Source organism: Hyla sarda, chromosome 1 (genome assembly GCF_029499605.1).
Source record: "Hyla sarda isolate aHylSar1 chromosome 1, aHylSar1.hap1, whole genome shotgun sequence".
Taxonomy (NCBI): domain Eukaryota; kingdom Metazoa; phylum Chordata; class Amphibia; order Anura; family Hylidae; genus Hyla; species Hyla sarda.
The window spans coordinates 167,672,483-167,690,880 of NC_079189.1; the positions used below are offsets into that span (position 1 = coordinate 167,672,483).

The 18,398-nt window shown below is 46.3% G+C and overlaps 1 protein-coding gene across 8 annotated transcripts in view; it reads left to right on the plus strand.

Moving 5' to 3' along the window:
- MFSD8 (major facilitator superfamily domain containing 8) overlaps positions 1-18,398 on the plus strand; it is a 39,914-nt gene that overhangs the window by 3,879 nt on the left and 17,637 nt on the right. For all 8 annotated transcript variants that reach the window (XR_008890873.1, XM_056563604.1, XM_056563592.1 and 5 more), the window contains one exon: positions 7,025-7,067. The gene's annotated coding sequence lies outside the window, so the exon portion shown is untranslated. The remainder of the gene's footprint in view (positions 1-7,024; positions 7,068-18,398) is intronic.

The following is an 18,398-nucleotide window of genomic DNA, read 5'->3' on the forward strand; positions in this document are numbered from 1 at the left end:
TAAGCTCCCAAGGGTGGGAAGCCAAATGTTCCTCAGGGTCATAGACCGAGAAGAGCCCAGTTGATCGCCCTCAAGTGAGTGCCCACGCAACAACCTCGTCCCAGAGGCTATCTCAGTCCATCTCTGCAAGTGGGTGGCCATGTAAAGGTGTTCAACATTTGGAATGCCTATGCCCCCATCTCCCTTCCTCCTTGTCAGAAGCGCATAAGCGAGTCTGGGTTTCCGACCAGCCCACAGGAAGGCAGAAAACATTCGCCTCCACTGGGACAGGAAGGAAGCAGGTAGTTTCAGTGGGACCATCCGTAGAACATAAACAATTGAAGGGATGATATAAGTTTGGAGTAGGTTGCGCCTGCCCAGCCACGACAGATAAGGTAGTTTGTAGCTAGATAACTGTGTCTTAATTTTCGCCAGGAGAGGGACGTAGTTCAATCTATACAAATCTGACAAGGAGGGAGGGATGGCTATGCCCATGTAAGTGATACTATCAGAGGGCCATCGAAATAGTGACGACGCCTGCAGGCGTTTCACCTGGTCAGGAGGGACAGAAATGTTCAGTATCTCCGACTTGGCGTAGTTGACTTTAAAGTTAGACAGCAGTCCTTAGTGTTCTATTAAAGCTAAGATGGCGGGTAGGGAGTCAGTGGGGTTAGTCACCAGTAGGAGGAGGTCATCTGCAAACGCAGCCGTGAGATGAATGTGGCCTCCAATTGTGAGCCCCCTAATGGCACTATTCTGTCGCAGTGCCTGCAGGAGCGTCTCCATGACGACTATATACAGGGAGGGTGACAAGGGGCAGCCCTGTCGGGTACCGTTGTGTATGGAAAAAGTGGGTGATAAGGTGCCATTGATCTTCAGCTGTGCACTAGGGCCCCGATATAAGGACATGATAGCCGAAATAAAGGGTGGAGGGAAACCAAACTTCCTAAGTGTGAGTTGCATGTAGTCCCACACCATCCTATCAAATGCCTTCTCGGCACCGATGCCGAGAAGGAGCAGTGGTTTCCCGTGTACCCGTGCATAATGGACAGTGTGCATAAGCCACAGGGCATTATGACGCCCCTCCCTACCTTTAACAAAGCCCGTCTGATCTGGATTTATAATGGAGGGCAAGAGGTCTCCCATTCGCAGGGATAAAAGTTAAGCCCAGATTTTAACATCCAAATTCAGGAGAGAAAATGGCCTATAGCTCGGGCATAGTGCAGGATCCTTTCCCTCTTTGGGCAAAATAGTAATATGTGCACCTAGGGCTTGGGGCGGAAGGGGTTCCCCAGACATGAGGGAGTTACACCACTTTGTGAGCTGGAGAAGGAGAATATCACCTAATTTTTTGTAATAAAAAAAGGCAGAGGCCATCAGGGGCTGGGCTCTTCCCCAGGGGAAAGGACTGAATCCCCGAGGCCAGTTCATCCACAGTGCATGGTCTGAACAGTGCCTGGCCCTCCTCCGCGGTGACTGAAGGCAACTCCAGGGATGACAAAAATTCTTTGATGGCCTTGTCTCGGGTGCCCAGGGGCGGGTCTGCAGGATCCAGATTATAAAGAGACCGATAAAAGGCGGTGAATGACTCTGTGATATCGGAGGTGGAGGTACAAACGCGCCCCCGGCCGTCCACTATCTGATGAATGAACTTCCTCTCCTTTCTCTTTTTGATCATCGCCGTCATGAGTCTGCCCCCCTTATCCCCATGGAGGAAGAGCTTCTGTTGGAACCTTATTACGTTTCCTGCATATTTTTTATTGAGGTGGTCTTAAAGTTTGTCCCTAAGGGACGCGAGTTCCCCATCATTAAAACTAGGGCCTGCATCTGCCTGTTGCTGTTCAAGAGTGGCTATTCGGGATAGTAGGTCAGTAATTTGCCTAGAGCGTTCCCTTTTCAATTTGGAGCCTAGGGCAATAAGTATACCCCGAATGTATGCCTTGTGAGCCTCCCAAATAGTCGGCATGGAGACATCAGGGGTTGTATTGGTATCAAACTACGAAGTCATGTGTGTGGTGAGAGACATCAAGTGAAGAGGGTCCGTTAATAGCGACTCGTTGAGACGCCACGTCGAGTCTCTACGTGGTAAGTGTGTCAGTGCCAAATCAGCGTGAACAGGTGAGTGGTCCGAGAGCGTCCTGGGGCCAATATCAGTATTGCTGACAGACTGCAGAACGCTGTCATGGCAGAACAGGTAATCTATTCTGTGATGAGAGCGGTGAGGGGGCTGAGAAGAAAGTGTACGATCTGTCGCCCGGGTGGAAGGTGCGCCATACATCTACAAAGCCCAATTCGTGTAGTTTGTTCCTTAAGGTGAGGGGCGGGGCCGTGGATATGTTAGTGGAGGAATCAAGTGCGGGATGTAACACTAAGTTCAGGTCTGCCCCCAGTATAATGGGGCCTTCCGCGAAGGAGCGTAGCCTCTCAAGAGTATCGAGAAGCCACGGGACCTGCCTCTTGTTAGGAGCATAAAGACTCGCCAGAGTATACGACACTACCCCAATCCGGCCCCGCACAAACAAGGCTCTGCCGTCACTACTCACGTAACTGGAGTCAAAAGTGAAGGGGACATCTCTGTGTAGAGCAATGGATACGCCTCTGGAGGAGGAGTTTGTGCTGCCGCTGTGATACCAATGGGAAAAATAATTAGTGGGGAGGGATGGGATCCTGCCAGTCTTGAAATGCGTTTCTTGTAAAAACAACACAGATGTATTTTCCCTTTTCAACAGTGAGATCAGGCTGTGTCTCTTGTTTGGTGAGTTAAACCCCTTAACATTGTAGGCAAGGAATTTCAAGGAGGCCATTGTAGACCCGGGGGGGGGGGGGACTAGCAAAAAGGTATGAGTATGGGGAGTCAGGAGGGGAGGTGAGGGTGGTCCCAAGTTACTGGTAAAGAGTAAGGTCTCAAGTAGAGGAGGGGGAGGTAGGAGGAAGGGAGGACTGCAGTTGGGAAAGAAGAAGGTGATATATGAGTCAGAGGGAGAGGGAAGTAGAGAGAACAAAGAGGTATCAGCGAGTAAGAAGAAGAGGAAGTAGTACTGTAGTACTGCGCGGAGGATTTACCCGAACCAACAGCCCCCCTGCATCCTAGACAGTCATAATAGAGCTAACAAAAGACCATATGGTGAGGCACCTGTGGGACATACTATTCAGAACTAGCAGAAAAATAACAGTAAGAGCAGTATAAGCAAGTGATCATACCAGTGGGATCAAGTGCAGCAGAGCAGAGGCACAACAATACAAGCACAAACATCATGAAACAACTCGCAATAAACCTGGGAGCTGGCTTAGAGGAACCAGCGGAGAAGGAGGCAGTTCCCACCCAGCCACCACCCCGGACCCCACCAGATCCCACCCATGCTGGACAAAGTAGAAGATAATAGAAGGGAGGCCGGGTAGGGAAACGGAGAAGCAGGGAGAGTGAGGGGAATGTGGAAGGATAAAAAGAGGAAGGGGCGGGGGTGTGAGTGGATAGGGCTAGGGTAGAAGCATGCAGGGGGGGAGTACAATCCAGGGACAAAGAGATGCCAGCATCTTATCCCAACTAATCAGAGATAGTCGTAGGGAACCCCTAGTATCTGTTCATAATTTTTTTTTTTTTTCCCTTCATCTAAAACTACATGACTCATAGGCTAGTACAAGGAGGCCAAGGGGCATGATGTATTAAACAAAGGACCTAAACGGCCTCCTAGTGAGGACCGTAAGCAGTGTAGACTATCTAAAGAGCAAACATATGACGTTCTAGATACTCATCGTCGCTCACAGGCAGGGGGTAGATGAAACTAAGAAGAAAGTCCAGTGCGGGATACTGTCCGGCACCGTCTGGTAAGTCCAAGGATCAATGCTATCGCGGTGGACAGACAGCCATCCGGTCGTCACTGTCCAATGTAGGTGGAGGGAGCCTCCGAGTTCCATAGTGACCAACGTACCTGTAAATGAGAGGGGAGAGAAAACGAGAGGGAAGGGGGGAGGAGATCAGACTTCAGGGATAGAGGTGGCAAATAAGGGTATCGAGGAATATTAGGGGAGGAGGGAGGTGGACAGAGAGGGCAATGTAGGTGAGGTATCCAGGGTAGGGTGAGCAAGTTTCGGGGGTCTTCTCATGTGTAGCTACTGCAGTTCACGTGAGGGATCCCCGCGGTTCCAGCTGGAGAGTATAATAAGGTCAGAGCGAGTGTCCCGTCAGTCATCCCAGGTATATCAATGGTGGAGTCGTCCGTGCCAAGGTGGTAGCAGGCCATAATGTGGATCAGCGAGTATGCACAGAAAGCAGATCAGCGTTCAGTCTGGGGTAAAGTCCTCAAGACTTAGCGACTTTTGGGCAGACTTTTTCTTTTGCTGTTTGGGAGATTTGGGTTTCTCCACCCTGGTCCACGGTGTGGTGTTAGGAAGATCCTGCTTAAAATGGCAAAGCTGCATCGGCAGCCAAGAAGGGATGTTCATAGAAGGTATATCCAGGAAACGCCAGGCTTTATCTAGGTCGTCCGGGTCACGAATAGCAATGTGGTGACCGTCCTTCTGAATGGAGACACCGAAGGGGTACAGCCAGGTGTAGGGCAGCTTCACTTCACGCAGCTTCTGGAGAAGGGGGTTTAGTATCCTGCGCTTAGCTAGAGTGGACGGGGCAATGTCCTGGAATATCTTAACAGGATGGCCCTCAAATGACAGGGCAGGGACCTCTCTGTTAGCCCTGAGGATGGCCTCAGTGTCTAGAAAGCTGAGCAGTCCACATATAATGTCCCTAGGTGGGTCAGGGGCCCGCGGCTTGGGACGGATCGCTCTGTGCACCCTTTCAATAACCACCCTTCCTGCCCGCTCCTCACCTAGAAGTATGGCGAAAATCTGTGTTGTCACCGTGAGCAGGGCTTCGGGCGCATAGGACTCAGGGACCCCCTTCAGCCTAATATTTTTGCGCCTGCTCCTATTCTCCTGATCTTCCAGTAGCAGGAAGGCCCTGTTTATTTGCGACTCCTGGGCTCTAAGTTGGTGGGCAGTGGCATCACAGAAGGACACAGTCTCTGTTAGCGCAGTTTCAAGTTGTTCCGTGCGGTGTCCCACATGTCGCACGTCCACCTTGATCTCGGCTAGTTCTTGCAGTACCGGAGTCATGGCGGACTGCAAAGATTTAGCAATAGCTTGTTGGACTACCTTCCAGATGAAAGTTCTGGTCAAGGAGAGCCTGGCATCCTCTCCTACAGAGTCCACTTGGCCTCCTAGTGTGGATTCTGCCTCAGAGTCCTCCTCCCCTAATATGTCGCTGGTATTCGAAGGTGCCGGCGCCATCTTGGGTTGGCGGGCCGGGCTGCTGGATGGCTTCTTTTTAAGAAATTTAGCCATATCTGCTTGGGTTTTCGGTGGCTTAGCAGGGCCAGGGGTGTCCCCCCGCTTGATTCTTGTCTGCCTTGCCCATTTCGATGGTTCTGTGGTGCTTAATAAGCAGGATGCAGGGTCAGGCTGTGGAGAGCGATGCGGTAATGCGTCCATCCAACTCGACGGTCAGGCTCCGCCCCCTCGCACACTACGTTTCTTAAGATACGGGACCGTATACGGCTGGGGAGAGGGGGGCGGGGCAAGCGCACGCTGCCGTATGCGGTCCCATATCTAATGTATTTCAATGAGCGACCGGAATGAAACGCTGCCTTCGGTTGGCTCCGTTTAGCCCCATATACGGTTTCCCGGCCGGACCTAAAAAACGCTGTTGACTACGTTTGTAGGTCCGGTCGGGAAACCGTATACGGGGCAAAACGGAGCCAACCGGAGGCAGCGTTTCACTCCGGTCGCTCATTGAAATACATTAGATACGGGACCGCATACGGCAGCGTGCGGTTGCCCCGCCCCCGACTCTCCACCCCCCTCTCCCCAGCCGTATACGGTCCTGTATCTTAAGAAACGTAGTGTGCGTGCACCCTAACTCAGATTATATTCCCTAACTACTCCTAACACCCCTTCTGCCCTTAAAAATAATTAACGAGTTATAAAAAGCTGTGTATTATACCTTTCCCCTTGCTCACGTTGTGTCGGCGGGAGAAAGTGGATGTTCCCCAGAAGGCACGACATCACTGAAGCCTGTGAGAGCTGTTCCTCGCCATGCCCCGCACGCACTTCCTGAGTTTGGTCTTCTGCCAGGCCGGGAGGAGACCAAACTAACTGTTTGACTTGCACACAGAACAGAGCCACCTAGTGGCCGTTTTTTCAATCGCATTAAAAACCTATAAAGGTTAACAGCAAGTAAATGGCAAAATGTCTAATAATTACATAAGGAACAATGTATTAAAAGTTTAGTTTGGTGACAGGTACTCTTTAACGTGGAGTGTTGTGTATGTGTTTTAACACTGTTTCCTATTCTCTGATTCTTCTAAAGCTCTGTTCATACTGCTGTCATTTCATCCCCTGTGCCGAGCTATTATACTTAGTTAGGCCCCTTTCACGCTGCTGTTGCTCCCTGTCAAGAACAGCAGTTAAAGTGTGTTATTTTTTTTTTTTGTGTGTCTTTTAATGGCCATTCTCGTGAAGTGAAGCAGCGAGCCCCGACTGCTCCCATTTACTATTATGTGGGCTATTTTTTTAACGGTAATAGTTGGAGAAAAAGACAGCGAAGGCAGTATCCCTTTTCCCTTTTTCTCCCGCTATTCTCATTCCCAGCTCCCGTGTCCTAAAGGTAGTGTGAATGTAGCTTAAAAAATAAGGGCCCATTCACATTCTGGTGCCGCATCCTTCTATTGTCTTCTATGGGATTGTGCACACTGCATTTTAATAAAAATTCTGGATTCTGCTGAAAGAACAAACATGTTCATTTTTGGGGGGGGAATTCTGCGCGGACTGCATTGCCGTAAGTGATGATGGTGCATGCCTGTGCGGTCCTAGCGCCAATACATTTTGTAATACATCTAGGTGGAGATTTTGTAGTGTGAATGGGCCCTAATAAAAAAATAAATCCATTAAAAGTTATTAGGATCTGTCATATCCTTCATGGGTCTTTTATTGAACTTTGAAAATAATAATTCTACTTAGTGACTGCCACAATATGTCTCTCTTCTTTTCACAGGTGTAAGATGTAGGATCAGAGCAGAAAATATTGCTGGAGGCAGGTGAGTTCTGTTACTGTTGGGTAACTAAATCTGCATCATCAAAAACATGCACGTGTGAATGCACCCTTTCACACAAGCGGATCCCCAGCGCGTATTGCGCTGCGGATCTGCCGCTGAAGGACCGCTTTAAGCTGCCTTTACAGGGGCCTGCTCGGAGCGGCAATATGCCGCTACAAGCAGACACACTGAAGCGATGTGCGAGTGGCTGCGCATGCGCGGTGCACTCACACACACTTCGGGGCCGCTCCCCCTGCTCTATGAGCTAGGCCGAGAGCTGCCGCGATGTGTGAGTATACTGTGCATGCACGAGGCAAATCGCAAATAGCAGTGTCTCTGCTCGTAGTGGCGTATTGCCGCTCTGAGCAGGCACCTGTAAAGGCAGCATACAGCGGTTCTTCTGCGGCGGATCTGCAGCGTAATACATGCTGGGGATTCGCTCGTGTGAATGTACCCTTATATGCACGTGTGAACACACTCTTAGGGCGCGTTCAGACGAGCGGATCCACAGCGTATTTTATGCTGCGGATCCGCCGCCAAATGACCCTTAGTTGGTGCCTCAGATGTGCCTGCTCTGAGCGCAATACACCACTACGAGCAGACACACTGCTGCGATGTGCGAGTCATCGCGCATGCGTGGTGTATTCACACATGTCGCGGCCGCTCCCCCTGCTCCCTGAGCTAGGCCGAGAGCAGCCACGATGGGCAAATATACTGCGCATGTGCGCAGCGACTCGCACATCAGTGTGCGTGTTGCTGCTCCGAGCAGGGACAACTGAGGCACCAACTAGGTGGGTCCATCGGCGGCGCTGTGGATCCGCTCGTCTGAACGTACCCTTAGACTAGAGTATATTAACACAGGGATAAAATGCTGCAGAGTTTTGGATTTTCCAAATCCAAAATCTTTTCACTCCTTGTGTGAAACCATCCTATATGGTTATGTTTACACATGCTGTATATGCTGCTGATTTTATACTGTGTTCAGCTATTTATTTATATTGATTTACTCAGCATAAAGTCGGCTGCATATACATTATATGCGAACATACCCTTAATATTATATCTGATAGGGATGGGAGCTCAGCTAATACAGAAGCAGGTATCTGTGGGGTGCAACCAAATGTTTCCCCAGTATGAGAAGTATAAAAAAAAAATTGAAAGCAAAGAACACCAGTTACTAGCACTCACACCCATTTGTATTAACCAAATATCAATATTCATTGCATCAAATACACAACTCAAAATAATAAAGGGAACACTTAAACAACACAATGTAACTCCAAGTCAGTCACACTTCTGTGAAATCACACTGTCCACTCAGGAAGCAACACTGATTGACAATCAATTTCACATGCTGTTGTGCAAATGGAACAGATAACAGGTGGAAATTATAGGCAATTAGCAAGACACCCCCAATAAAGGAGTGATTCTGCAGGTGGTGATCACAGACCACTTCTCAGTTCCTATGCTTCCTGGCTGATGTTTTGGTCCCTTTTGAATGCTGGCGGTGCTTTCACTCTAGTGGTAGCATGGGACAGAGTCTAAAACCCACACAAGTGGCTCAGGTAGTGCAACTATTCCAGGATGGCACATCAATGCGAGCTGTGGCAAGAAGGTTTGTTGTGTCTGTCAGCAAAGTGTCCAGAACATGGAAGTGCTACCGGGAGACAGGCCAGTACATCGGGAGATGTGGAGTAGGCCGTAGGAGGGCAACAACCCAGCAGCAGGACCGCTACCTCCGCCTTTGTGCAAGGAGGAGCAGAAGGACTGCCAGAGCCCTGCAAAATAACCTCCAGCAGGCCACAAATGTGCATGTGTCCTCTCAAATGGTCAGAAACAGACTCCATGAGGGTGGTATGAGGGCCCGACGTCCACAGGTGGGGGTTGTGTTAACAACCCAACACCGTGCAGGACATTTGGCATTTGCCAGAGAACACCAAGATTGGCAAATTCGCCACTGGTGCTCTGTGCTCTTCACAGATGAAAGCAGGTTCACACTGAGCACGTGTGACAGAGTCTGGAGACTCCATGGAGAACGTTCTGTTGCCTGCAACATCCTCCAGCATGACCAGTTTGGTGGAGTGTCAGTAATGGTGTGGGGTGGCATTTCTTTGGGGAGCCGCACAGCCCTCCATGTGCTTGTCAGAGGTAGCCTGACTGCCATTAGGTACCGAGATGAGATCCTCAGACCTTGTGAGACCATATGCTGGTGCGGTTGGCCCTGGGTTCCTCCTAATGCAAGACAATGCTAGACCTCATGTGGCTGGAGTGTGACCGTAGTTCCTGTAAGAGGAAGGCATTGATGCTACAGACTGGCCGGCCCGTTCCCCAGACCTGAATCCGATTGAGCACATCTGGGACATCCTTCCACCAACCCCACATTGCACTACAGACTGTCCAGGAGTTGGCGGATGCTTTAGTCCAGGTCTGGGAGGACATCCCTCAGGAGACCATCTGCAACCTCATCAGGAGCATGCCCAGGCGTTGTAGGGAGGTCATACGGGCACGTGGAGGCCACATGCACTACTGAGCCTCATTTTGACTTGTTTTAAGGACATTACATCAAAGTTGGATCAGCCTGCAGTGTGGTTTTCTACTTTGATGATGAGTGTGACTACATATACAGACCTCAGTAGTGTATAATTCATAGGACTCACATTTAAAACCATTTATAAAGCCTTTAGTCAAGCACACTGCAAAACAGTGGGCTAGACGCTCACCATCAAGGAACACATGCAAACATTGACATCAAACAGATATAGGCTGGCAAAAAATGTATGTAAAAATAAAATAGCCATTGTTACTCCAGGCTTAAAGGAATACTCAGTAAACCGTAACCCTGTCCCCCAATATTGACCAAATTGTGCTAAGTAGCAAACCTAGCACGGGACTCAGACTGTACAGCAGTGGGCTGTAATTAACCTCTAAAGTTGAAAATAACATGAATAAGGGCTCGTTCACATTGAAGTCTGGCTCTGTCAAGTCATGTCCGTTAGTAAAATCCATTCAAACCATTTGCAAACGGATGTAAATGGATTTCATTGATGTCAATGGGATTGTTTTACATTCCTTTGCCGTCTGCTTTTGCTCATTTGGTTTCTTTTCCGTTTTTTTTTTTTTTTACAGGAAAAAATGCCATGCATGCATAATTTTTTTTTTTTCCCGAAACGCATATAATAATTTAACATTGAAGTTTATGAATAACAGATGAGCCTTTAATGTCATCCATTTGCATCAGTTTTTTTCCAATCTGTTTTTGATCCATTATTCCTTCTGAGCATGCTCAGAAAATGTGTGAAGAACCAGGAAGTAGCCAGGCGGGAAAAAAATGGACCCAAATGGACAATTAAGGATATAAACAGAAGCCACTTGTCCATAATTTTTTTTTAAATAGTCCGTTAAAATAACCGACAAATGGCATCCGTTTGTTTGTTAGTAGTCCGTTTTTAGCAGAAATAATGGGAGAATAGCTGGACGGGAGGGAATGGCCATATGACTTAGCTTAACAGAGAGAACACAGTTTTAGGCAAGCCTCACCGTTAAGCTAAGTTTCCACTTGTTTTTTTTTCTGGCAGTTTTTGGGAAACGGCCACTGCAGTATTTGAGCCAAAGTCAGAAGTGGATTCATAAGGGAGGAGAAGTGTAAGTCCTTCCTTTTATATGTTCTATTCCTTTTTAAATACAATTCTGTCTTTGGCTCAAAAACTGCAGTGACAGTATTCCAAAAACTGCCAGAAAAAAAAACAAGTGGAAACTTAGCCTTAAGAGTTGAATGGGTGCAGCCATAAATAAAAGATGAAATGCAAATAGGATATGTAAAAAAAATTAAAGTATTCCAAGGTCTTATGTTTTGCAGGAGAATATAGTGCATGGTGCACACTTGGAGCACCTCATAAGAATGTAGCAAGCAAACGGGTTGGGAGTTTATATTTATATGAGGTCGTATGAGATCATATACACTGCTCAAAAAAATAAAGGGAACACTAAGATAACACATCCTAGATCTGAATGGTTGGACTAATCATATGAAATATGTTCATCTTTACATAGTTTAATGTGCTGACAACAAAATCACACAAAAATTACCAGTGGAAATTGGAGATTTTCCTAGTCCTTATGAAGGAAAATATGGATTTTATTAAAGACAGGAGGCGAACATTTTGCAACTCTTCTTTACTACTTTAAATGATAGCAGCAAGATATAACAATAAAGTTTATAGAAAAAAAAACGTTACATATGCAAATGAAGTGTATTATGCAGCCAATGAGAGGCTAGCACAGGTGATATGAGGCAAGGTAACATACAATACCTCCTCTTCTTTGATGCAAAACATTATAATATAACAACATAAGTAAAAGACACTAGAGATCCATAAGAGTTTGTTGGAATGAAGAAAACAATGTATGAATAAATAAAACATATTCAACGAGAATAATCTTTATAAGTCTGAGAAGGTTGTGGATAACAGTCCTGAAGAAGGATAAACAGCAGTAAACTTCATGAGAAACTGGAAACAGGTCCTATAAGATGTGGAATGGATGAATATCCTGTTGACACGAAGATTCTTGACAATCCGTGAGTTACACTAAAAAGATAGAGACAGAAAACAACAATAATAATAAAGGGATGGGACAAAGGGAGGGAAAATGTTCGCCTCCTGTCTTTAATAAAATCCATATTTTCCTTCATAAGGACTAGGAAAATCTCCAATTTTATTACAAGACTGGAGGCTCCATTTTGCAAGTTTAAAGCTCAAATAATAATAATAATAAACTTGACCAGATTAAACAATAAAACATGTAGAAATGAACAACATTAAATAATACTCATAGAAACATGGGGGTCTGGTCTGAAATAGAAGGTTTTAAACGTTGATTCCGAAGTCCAATTAGCAGCTTTAAGGATATCCGACAAGGATACCCCTGATTGCTTTAGTTTTGTGGACATGGCTCCTCTGGAGGAGTGGGCTTTAAAGATAGAAATGTCAACTCCTGCCGATTGCATAATCTGTTTCATCCATCTGGCTAACGAAGGAGATGACACAGGACGGTAGGGTTTACAGAATGAAATGAGTAATTGAGTGTCAGCACGGTTACGAACAGATTGAGTTCTCTGTTCATAAGCCTGAAGGCAGGAAACTACGCAGAGGTGTTTCTGGTGAGGAAAAGAGGGATAAAACACTGAAAAAAAGAGAAGTTTTTGTACGTCTGTGAATAGAAAAAAAGAACACCGTCAGGTAAGTATTGTCTATGAGAAATATCAAGGGCTCTGACGTCCGAAATTCGTTTAAGAGAGATTAGGCAGAGTAAGGCAGTGAGTTTCAAAGATAGGGATTTCAAGGAAAGGGAATGATTATCCCCTAAGGAAATGATATACTGTAAGAGAATATTGACATCCCAAGTTGAATGGTATCTGGGTAAAGGTGGACGTCTGAATTTTATGCCTTTGAGTAATTTACAAATTAATGGATGTTTACCCACAGAAAGGGAATTAATAGGAGCGTGGTAAAAGGAGATAGCAGATCTGTAAACGTTTATAGTACGGTAGGCCTTACCCAAATCAAAAGATGAAGCTAAAAAATTTATAATATGGTTTAAAGGTGCATGTATGGGATCCAAATCCCGTTGCATGCACCAACTAGTCCAAATTTTCCAGGCTGATCTGTAAGCAGATCCGGTACCTGGAGCCCAGGCGCTTGAGAGAATTTCTCTAGACAAGTTAGAAAGTTCGCAACTCGGGACTGTTGACCCGAAACACACCAGGCTATCAAAGGAAGATTGTTGGAGGATATGAGAGGATGAGGATTCCCTGCCGGATCCTGAAGGAGAAACGGATGGCAAGGAAGTAGGCGAGGAAAATCGATCAGCATTTCTAGAATCTGAGGGAACCAAGACTGTGTTGGCCATTGAGGGGTAACGAGAATTACTGTTGATTTTTGAGATTTGATGAGGAGGAGAACCCTCGGAATAAGAATAAAAGGAGGGAATGCATAGAGGATCTCCGAAGGCCAATATTGGAGGAGGGCATCTATGCCTTCTGTCTCCGGATCGGGGCGCCAGCTGTAAAAGCGATGAACCTGACGATTCAGTCGTGATGCAAAGAGGTCTAGAAGAATAGGGCCCCAAAGAGAATTGATGCGAGAGAAAATTTGAGGGTCCAATTGCCAATCGCTGGAATCCGCAAGGAAGCGGGAATTCCAGTCCGCAATTATGTTGGAAAGACCTGGTAAGTATTCTGCTTTGATAATGATGTTCCTGTGAAGACAGTAATGCCATAGGTCTTTGGCAATGTTGGCTAGGTGGAAAGATTTTGTACCACCAAGCTTGTTGATATATTGTACTGCGGAGATATTGTCCATTCGTAGAAGAATGCAACAATCTGATCTGTTCTTCGCAAAACTCTTGAGAGCGAAGAAACCCGCCAGTAATTCCAAGCAGTTGATGTGGAAGAGTGATTCCTCTGGGGACCACTTTCCTCCTGTCGACGAGGAACCGCAACGGGCTCCCCAACCTGAACGGCTGGCATCCGATTCTATGATCAGATCTGGAACGGAATTGAATATAGTTTTTCCGTTCCAATCCTGAAGGTGTCCTAGCCACCACAGAAGTTCTTCTGTGGTATCTGCAGTAAGAGCTATTTCGTCCGAGTAACCCAAGCCGTTCCGAAGGTGTTGGGCTTTCAGCCTTTGAAGAGCTCGATAATGAAGCGGAGCTGGGAAAATCGCTTGAATCGAAGCAGAAAGAAGACCCACTACACGAGCTATCGAACGAAGAGAGACTGTTTGCTTGTTCAGGATGGAATGAATCTCCCTTCGAATGGTTTTCATCCTCCTGGGAGGAAGACTGAGTTGGGCAGATTGAGTATTTATTAGAAATCCCAAAAATTCTACCTCTTTGGATGGGGAAAGGATGGATTTTTCTGTGTTGATAATAAAACCCAGATTGGAGAGGAGGGACACAGTCCATTGAATGTGTAGCCGCATTATGGATAGGGATTGAGCCATGAGGAGGATATCGTCCAGATAAATAATCAGACGGACACCTCGGGCTCTTAGAATTGCTATAACAGGTTTGAGCAGTTTTGTAAAACACCATGGGGCTGAGGATAGGCCGAATGGTAGGCAGGTGAATTGCCATTTTTGATCCTTCCATAAAAATTGGAGGTAAGGTTGAGATTCTAGATGCATGGGAACCGTAAGGTATGCATCTTTGAGATCTATTTTCGCTAACCAATCGTGTGGTAACAGCAGATCTCTCAAAAGATGGATGCCCTCCATCTTGAAATGTTGATAGAGTACATAGTTGTTTCGGGTCTTTAAATTTATAACAGGTCTGTACCCTCCGTCCTTCTTTTTTACAAGAAAAAGATTGCTCAGGAAACCGTGAGAATGCATGGGTACCTGGATGATTGCCTTTTTGGAGCTTAGTTCTATGATCTCTGACTCTATGAGTGATCTGTTTTCCTCTGATAACCCAGGACTGTGTTTAGAATCCACGGGTCGGATGTTATTATGGCCCAGGTATGGAAAAAATACGCAATTCTGCCTCCTAATGGAAGTGGGGAAGAAAATATCGGATAAAGACTTACCAGCGTTGGGTCGAGATCTGGGATATCCGCGATGTCCTCTGGCTCTCCACGGTCTTCCTCTTGTTGGAAAGAATGGACTGGATTGATAGGTGGAGGTAGGGTTCTGGAATCTGTCTGTTCTTGGGGGGGCACGTGTATATTGTCTCTCATGAGACTGGCGGCTGGGAAAATTGCCCCTTCTTTTCCCAGCCCTGGGTAAAACCCGAGGTTGAAAAACCTTCTTAAGAGATGTTTGGGCCTTATCAAGTGATGAAAATAATGCTACATATTTATTTATTTCTTTAATAAACGTATCTCCAAAGAGAAGGCCATCAGTGGAGGATTCAGGTTCAGTTGTAGCTAGGTTGATCAACTGAGGGTCCAATTTTAATAGAATGGACCTTTTGTGTTCAGTGCATATGGTAGTATTAATGCCACCAAATATACACAGGGCCCTTTGGGCCCATCCTTTGAGGACCTCTAAGTTCACTGGGTTGCCAGAGGAACTAGCCTCTTCAGTGAGGTCCAAAATTTTTGTTAAGGGACCTAGAAGGTCTAAAAACCTGTCTTGGATTGTCTTAAAGGAACGGTCTATACCCTTTTTGGGATTTTTTCCCGATTTGTTCAGGTATTTAATCAGTGGAGGGTCAATTTCAGGGGTAATGGATAATTTCTTTGGGATATTAGGTCTAGGGCATTCTGCTCGTAATCTGTTACGAGTGGCTCTATCGATAGGTTTCCTGACCCATAAAGTTAAAAATTGGGTCACTTGGGGGTGAGGATCCCATTCTCCAGAACGTGGATGCTTAAGCAGACTTGGATCAAAATACGGGATTCCCGCACTGTCCATAATGACTGCTTTAGGGTCCTCAATAGTCACAGTAGATTCCTCATTATCAGATATGTCCTCATATTCAGAGTCTGAGGCATATTCCGAAATCTCACCTTCCTCAGATGAGGATTGGTCAGGGGAAGTGTTATAAGAGTCCGGTTTCTCTCTACGGGATACTCTTTTAACCCGGTTATCATGTTTCTCCTCCCGGGTGGAGGGTATGGGATGCGATTTTTTAGCATCAGTATGCCTGCTTTTGGTAACAGCAGAAGTTGGAACCTGGTCCTTAATCCCTTTAGGTTTTTTATATGATTTAGAAGGACCGGTAGTAGGCATGGGCCGTTTAAGGGTGGCCTTCCCAGACTTTCCCCATCCCCTGGCTAAATTTGAAGTTGAGTCCTCCGCGGACCAAAAATGATCCGACGGGGTAGAAGGGCCAGCCTTGGGGAGTTGTTGATATTTATCATGGGACATGAATAAAGCCATGGATTGGGCCACAATCTCTGGTATACTGGCCATTGCATTCCGGACTGATAAGTCCACCATAGACTGCATGGAGCTGTTATCCATATGTTGAGTATTAGTGGACTGCATGTCTGTAGCAGTTTGTTCATTGGCCATAATTGCAATATATTTATGAGGAAAATTTTTTAATAAATTGGCCAAATGGGCAGAGGGGAAAAAACTATAATTAATGTAAGACAACCTGAACTGGAGTAAGTGTGGTGAATTTATGACAGAAATTGGTTATAATAATACCAAAATATGCCAGTAGGTATCACTACAGGGTAAGCAATGAACAGGCGATAGAATATGGCCAAGAAAAAACGCTTGCAGGAGCGCGGTCGTCTCTGAGGGAGTGAATACTCTGACTGACAGAAGACGCTGGTAGTTCGTTCACGGAGCGAGGGAGAATACCACAGAGGGGGAGGAACCAAAGAGCGCGAAGCTGAGGACCAGCTCGCGTAGTATCGCGAGAAGTCCGGCAGAGCCGAGACCAGCGATACTGAAGGGAGAGAGATGAGGTATGTATACGGAGGGGACAATAACCGAAGGGGAATGTGGAAAAAAACCCAGGGTGAACAAACTCTGAGGAGAAATATATATAACTGTCTGTTTATGACAAAAAAATAAAACAATGAATGAACGGCAGCGGTGACAAATATATATAAGGAAACTATATAAAGGTGACAACTGAGAAATATGAAGATAATGTATATGAAATATGATAATAATATATATATGCTAGAGTGAAATGTGAGATATACTTAACTTCTGAGCGGAGCAGCAAAGAAGAGGAGGTTTTGTATGTTACCTTGCCTCATATCACCTGTGCTAGCCTCTCATTGGCTGCATAATACACTTCATTTGCATATGTAACGTTTTTTTTTTCTATAAACTTTATTGTTATATCTTGCTGCTATCATTTAAAGTAGTAAAGAAGAGTTGCAAAATGGAGCCTCCAGTCTTGTAATAAAATCAAATTTAACAACCCATGGAGGTCTGGATATGGAGTCACACTCAAAATCAAAGTGGAAAACCACACTACAGGCTGATCCAACTTTGATGTAATGTCCTTAAAACAAGTCAAAATGAGGCTCAGTAGTGTGTGTGGCCTCCATGTGCCCGTATGACCTCCCTACTATGCCTGGGCATGCTCCTGATGAGGTGCCGGATGGTCTCCTGAGGGATGTCCTCCCAAACCTGAACTAAAGCATCCGCCAACTCCTGGACAGTCTGTGATGCAACGTGGCGTTGGTGGATGGAGGAAGACATGATGTCCCAGATGTGCTAAATCGGATTCAGGTCTGGGGAACGGGCGGGTCAGTCCATAGCATCAATGCCTTCCTCTTGCAGGAACTGCTGACACACTCCAGCCACATGAGGTCTATCATTGTATTGCATTGGGAGGAACCCCAGGCCAACCGTACCAGCATATGGTCTCACAAGGGGTCTTATGATCTAATCTTGGTACCTAATGGCAGTCAGTCTACCTCTGACAAGCACATGGAGGGCTGTGTGGCCCCATCAAAGAAATGCCACCCCACATCGTTACTGACCCACCACCAAACTGTTCATGCTGGAGGATGTTGCAGGCAGCAGAACATTCTCCACAGCATCTCCAGGCTCTGTCACATGTGCTCAGTGTGAACCTGCTTTCATCTGTGAAGAGCACAGGGCACCAGTGGCGAATTTGCCAATCTTGGTGTTCTCTGGCAAATGCCAAATGTTCTGCACGGTGTTGGGCTGTAAGCACAACCCCCACCTGTGGATGTCAGGCCCTCATACCACCCTCATGGAGTCTATTTCTGACCGTTTGAGTGGACACATGCACATTTGTGGCCTGCTGGAGATCATTTTGCAGGGCTCTGGAAGTGCTCCTTCTTGCACAGAGGCGGAGGTAGCAGTCCTGCTGCTGGGTTGTTTCCCTCCTACGGCCTCCTCCATGTCTTCTGATGTACTGGCCTGCCTCTTGGTAGCACCTCCATGCTCTGGACTCTAAGCTGACAGACACAGCAAACCTTCTTGCTACAGCTCGCATTGATGTGCCATCCTGGATGAGCTACACTACCTGAGCCACTTGTGTGAGTTGTAGACTCCATCTCATGCTACCACTAGAGTGAAAGCATCACCAGCATTCAAAAATGACCAGAACATCAGCCAGGAAGCATAGGAACTGAGAAGTGGTTTGTGGTCACCACCTGCAGAACAACTCCTTTATTGGGGGTGTCTTGCTAATTGCCTATAATTTCCACCTGTTGTCTGTTCCATTTGCACAACAGCATGTGAAATTGATTGTCAATCAGTGTTGCTTCCTGAGTGGACAGTGTGATTTCACAGAAGTGTGATTGACCTGGAGTTACATTGTGTTGTTTGTGTTCCCTATATTTTTTTGAGCAGTGTATTATGCTGTAAGAGCGTTAAGATGGGAATA